The sequence below is a fragment of the Canis lupus genome, chromosome 2 (genome assembly GCF_048164855.1).
Source record: "Canis lupus baileyi chromosome 2, mCanLup2.hap1, whole genome shotgun sequence".
NCBI lineage: Eukaryota > Metazoa > Chordata > Mammalia > Carnivora > Canidae > Canis > Canis lupus.
Genome location: NC_132839.1, coordinates 18,987,775 through 18,993,476, shown reverse-complemented (window position 1 = coordinate 18,993,476; position 5,702 = coordinate 18,987,775). Strand labels below are relative to the sequence as shown.

The following is a 5,702-nucleotide window of genomic DNA, read 5'->3' as shown; positions in this document are numbered from 1 at the left end:
AACTTTGCCTTCTTCCCTGGTCTCCAGGCTGGTACTTGAAATAACTCCATGTGTTTTCACTTCTGCATGTATGATCTTTAGTTTACACAGCGAAATTATTCCTTCTCCTGTTTTTATTGGCACTCGGTCATCCAGTTTTCCCCTTTTCATCATCAACCCTATTCTTTGGTCACCTACCACTGTCCAAACAATTGGGCTTCATCCATAGCATGGTTAACAGATCCCTGAATGATAAATTTTTAAGGTGTGGTTTTTCAAAAAGGCATTTTAAAGGCTGTTGGAAGGACCTATGTTTAAAAGTACTAGTAGAGGGGCGCCTGGGTGGCTCAGTCGGTCATCTGTCTGCCTTTCGCTCAGGTCATGATCTCAGGATCCTTGGAACAAGCCCCGAGTTGAGCCCTGGATCGGGCTCCCAGCTCGGCGGGGAGTCTGCTTCTCCTTCTCCCTCTTCCTGCCTCTCCCCGACTTGTGTTCTTTCTGTCAAATAAATAAATAAAATCTTTTTTTTTTTAAATAAATAAAATCTTAAAACAAACAAACAAACATAAAAATACTAGTAAAGAATGGTTTCATGCTTATAAATATTGGGGGGAAACAGGAGAATAATATTTTGTGACTTGTGAAAATTGTATGAAATTAAAAATTTCAGGATAGTTTCAACAAAAATCATTATGTCCTGCTAAGTCTAAAATGTTTACTATGTGACTCTTTTCAGAAAGTTTGCTGATCCTCGGTTTAAGTGATTAGTGTCCAATGGGATAAGACAACAAATTCAAAAATAAAAAAAAAAAATTTTAAAAGACAACAAATTCAAAACTCTAGTTTGTTATCAGGCTTTTAAAAAACAAGATGGAAAATAAAATAAAATAAAATAAAATAATAAAATAAAATAAAATAAAATAAAATAAAATAAAATAAAATAAAATAAAATAAAATAAAATAAATAAAAAATAAAAAACAAGATGGTTACACACCCATGAAACCACAATAATTTCCATTACCCCAATAGATTCCCAGACCCCCCTGTAGAAGCTCTCTCCCTCTGCTCCCAGAGCAGGGCAACCACTGGTCTGTTTTCTGTCCCTGTATATGAATTTGTATGTCTAGGATTTTGTGTCAATAGAGTCATGCAGTTAGTACTCTTTTGTGTCTGGCATTTTTTTTAACCAGCATACGGATTTTGATTTCTACTGATGTTGTTATGTGTATCAGTAGTTTTTTTTTTTTTAATTGTTATGGGGTTTTTTTTTTCAGCTTTATTGAGATATAATTGACAGATAAAAATGTAGGATATTTAAAATGTGTATTATGTGATTTGATCTACATATACACATAGCAGTCGGCCAGTTTGACTCATGGCCATAGTTTGCTGGACACCTTGTAAACTTTTTACTGTTAGACAAAACAAAAAGCAAACTTTTGAATAATCTTTACTATGTAGAAAAACCAACAAGAAAACATGAAGACAATTTAACCATTTTGTTACTATTGTTGTTATTACTATCATTAATATTATTTCAGTGTACAAACTTTGGGTATTTCCAGTGCCTTTAGCAGAGGTTTCTCAGAATAAACCAAAAATGGTTTCAAATTATATTTTTAAGAAGTATTTAGAGATACAACATGATTTAAATAAATAATCATTGTACAGTTTGGTATTTTTATAATTTTAATTAGAAAAATCTGTTTCACATTCAAAGCTCATTCCAACTCAGTTCTCTTTACCAGTTCTTATTAAAACCAGAAAAAATTGTTCTCGGGTTCCAAACTTCTGCATTATTTAGTTCCATCTCACTATTATTATGACCACCTTCAGTCTTTGTCTCTCAATCCTACCATCCAATTCAATTTATACTTCTGAAATTTTTCTAATCTAGGGATTCTCAAAGCAGGAGGTTGGTGAGGTCAGGGATTTGAGAAGTAGTCTGGTTCCTGATAAATAATATCATGACCGATTAATGTTCCATGCTTTGAAACTTAACAGAAACATGATGAACAATGAGAATCTCAGAGATGAACCTTCTTTTCTAGACCTCCACAGTAAGTTCAAGGGAAAAGGCTGAAGGAACAGGAATCCTACCTAGAGATGAGATTGCTGAGACATGACCTAGTAACTATCCCTTGTTTCATGAATATTTATCGCAAAGAAGACTAACCAAATGTTTCTTATGTCCATAAGTGACATGCAAGAATTACGTCCTTAAGTTGCAGAGAGAAACTTCGCATGAAAAAAAAAATCTTATCTATGGTCTAGATATATATGATTAAAATACATAAAATTGATATTGTTAGATATTATGAAATTTAATTTTTTAAAAGATATTATTTATTTACTCATGAGAGATACAGAGAGAGAGGCAGAGGCATAGGCAGAGGGAGAAGCAGGCTCTCTGGGGGGAGCCTGATGTGGGACTCAATCCCAGAACCCCAGGATCCCAACCTAAGCCAAAGGCAGTTGAGCTCAACTACTGAGCCACCCAGGTGCCCCGAGATTACAAAATTTAGAACAGACATCTTTCTAAGCCAAATCTTGAAAGTAAATTACACTAGGTAATTGCCTACCCTATCCAAGTAATTCATAAAAACATTCAGATAATAATTGTTCCTGTAGATTTCGAAGCATTTCAGTTTGCTGACTGATGGCCATCAAGATAAATTCTTGTTTCCTCTCTCTGATATGTTTAATGCACACATTTGATTGTGGGTTCTTATAAAAAATAAGAACCTCAACAAAAGGGACTGAAACTGAAAACTAAAAGAGTTAAGAAGCAAAGAACAGGGGATCCCTGGGTGGGTGGCTCAGCAGTTTAGCACCTGACATTGGCTCAGGGCCTGATCCTGGAGTCCTGGGATTGAGTCCCGCATCCAGCTCCCTGCATGGAGCCTGCTTCTTCCTCTGCCTGTGTCTCTGCCTCTCTCTCTCTCTCTCTCTCTCTCTCTATCTCCATGAATAAATAAATAAATAAAATCTTAAAAAAAAAGAAGCAAAGAACAATGAAACTCCTGCTTATCTCACACTTGAGAAAAATATACAAGTACACAAATACTGGATTTATCTTTTCAGTTCTGCCATTGGCTTGAAATCCCTTGTCTTTGCTGCTAAATCACTAGTGATACAAAACAGCAGTAGGTCAGCAGCCCAAGAGGATGCGAAGCCAGAAGCAAGAGATCACAGAGACTTCTCATGGTTGTCTGCCAAGGGAAGAGTCAGAGCAGAGAGCTGTGGAGCACTTTGAGTAGAAGTAACTACAAGAGGCAGCAGCAGCAATATACAAACCCACCCCCAACAGAGAAGCCAGACGCAGCCAGGAAGCCACCTGGGCACTCAGCACCTAGTAAGCCTGCCACCCAGAGGCGCACCAACCCAGAAAAACAGAGACCCAGCCCGGAGTGGATGCTTGGCTCTCCCATGAGAGTCTTGGCAATGTAGCATGTGAAATAGAGAGACCAAACCAAAACAAAATTTTATTAAGCAACTACTGGACTACCTATGGTGAGAGAAATAGAGGGCTAAAACCAACACATGCCTCCAACTCACATCTGTCCCCACCCCCATCCTACTCTCTCCCACTGCTGAAATTTAAAAACCATGATCTCTTCTTCCACAAATATTTCTTAAGCTCTTCTTGTGTGCCAGGGTCCATGCTACAAAATTAAAAATACAATGGTGAACTGGACATAGTCTCTTGCTTTCTAGGACAGTACAGCTTAATGGAAGATACTCTGTTTTTTAATCCCAAATTTGTGATTTTAATGAAGATTTCAATTCTCTATTTTCTTTATCCTGTTTTGTGCACTTAGACTAGTTTTGTTTGGGCCATTTGTATGATTCCACTGTCTATTTCTTAACTGGATTTTATAACAGATTTAACATTTATCTGGAGGTTTTGAAATTGTACATTTTTCCTATGGTTCCCAAAATATTATTCCTATTATTTTAATATCTTTATGTTTCAAGGTTTTAAAAATATGGAAAAGAAAAACAATAATAAATCCACATGTCCATGTTCCCATTATATAGAATTGATCATTATTTAATATACTGGCAAATTTGCTTTAGTTGAAAAAAAAATCACTGAGAAAAAAGGAAAATATTATTATAAAGAATTGGAACAAAGAATAAAAGTATAAGAATTAAAACCTTTTTTTAAAGTAATCTCTACACTCAATGTGGGGCTCAAATGCACCCCAACATCAAGTCACATGTTCTATTGACTAAGCCAGCCAGGCACCCTAAGGTTAAAAACTTTTAAAATCACTTCAAACTGCACCCATAAATAATCCTCATTAACATTAAGTGATCATAATGAAAACAATGATAGCCAGGAGTTTTCCAAATGTGATAGTAAAAACCACAGATCCAAAAAGCTTAGAGAATCCTCAACACAGAAAATCATACCTACATGTATCATAGTCAGACTCTTGAAAATCTAAATAGGAAATCAATGTTCCCTTCACTTCCCCAAGTGAAGGGAACATTGCATACAAGAAAATGACAAAAATCAACATTATTCTTATCAGAAATTCTGGAAACCAAAAGACAATGTGATGATATTTTGGGGCACCTAGCTAGCTGACTTGGAAGAGCATGTGACTTTTGATCTCAGTGTTGTGACTTGGAGCCCCATGTTGTCTGTAGAGATTACTTAAAAATAAAATCTTAAAAAAAAAAGACAATGTAATGATTTGAAGTCCCCAAACAGATGAACAACCTGATAACCTAGAATTCCATATCTGGTGAAAATATCTTTTTAAAATGAAAATGGAATAAAGACATTTTCAGGCAGATGAAAGATTTTATTTCTAACAAATCTTAACTACAAGAAATGCTAAAAAGAAGTTCTGCAGGCTGAAGGGAAAGAAAAGTGATATGAGAAAAATCCGCTTCTATAGAAGGAAATCAAGAGCACTCAAAACATCAAATAAGGCATTAAATACAAAGGATCATTTTTAAAACCATTCCTATTATATTCATATGTATGTCATTAAGTCTCTTTAAATACCATTGGCTGTTTAAAAATAAAAGTGACATTAAGTGAACACACTAAATATTGAATGTCTAGTTAAAAGTAAATTTTAAATATGTAACCATATTAGATAGAGTTGCTATAATGTACAAGACCTAATTTCAATTTACTTGAATTTGTCCCAAGAAAAACTAAAATGGAAGAGGAATAATTGTTGAATTACAAAAAATTATTCTATACCACAAAAGGTACTCTAGACTCACTTGGCTGGCTCATTGGAAGAGCATGCGACTAGATCTAGAGTTTGTGAGTTCAAGTCCCACGTTGGGCATAGAACATAAGAAAGAAAGAGAAAGAGAGAGAGAGAGAGAGAGAGAGAGAGAGAGAGAGAGAGAAAGAAAGAAAGAAAGAAAGAAAGAAAGAAAGAAAGAGAGAGAAAGAGAGAAAGAGAGAAAGAGAAAGAAAGAAAGAGAGAAAGGGAGAGAGAAAGAAAGGGAGAGAGAAAGAGAAGGAAGGAAGGAAGGAAGGAAGGAAGGAAGGAAGGAAGGAAGGGAGGGAGGGAGGAAGGGGAGAGAAAGAAAGAAAGAAAAGAAAGAAAGAAAGAAAGAAAGAAAGAAAGAAAGAAAGAAAGAAAGAAAGAAAGAAAGAAAGAAAGAAGGAAAGAAAATAAATTATAAATACATTAAAGAATTAGAATCACTGTTTTTATAATCTAAGTATTTTAATTTTATAGTA

General features: G+C 35.1%; 1 protein-coding gene across 1 annotated transcript in view; it reads left to right on the top strand.

Annotated features, from left to right (window-relative positions):
* The window catches only part of ADGRV1 (adhesion G protein-coupled receptor V1), a 520,471-nt gene that overhangs the window by 497,428 nt on the left and 17,341 nt on the right, over window positions 1–5,702 (top strand). The window lies entirely within an intron of this gene.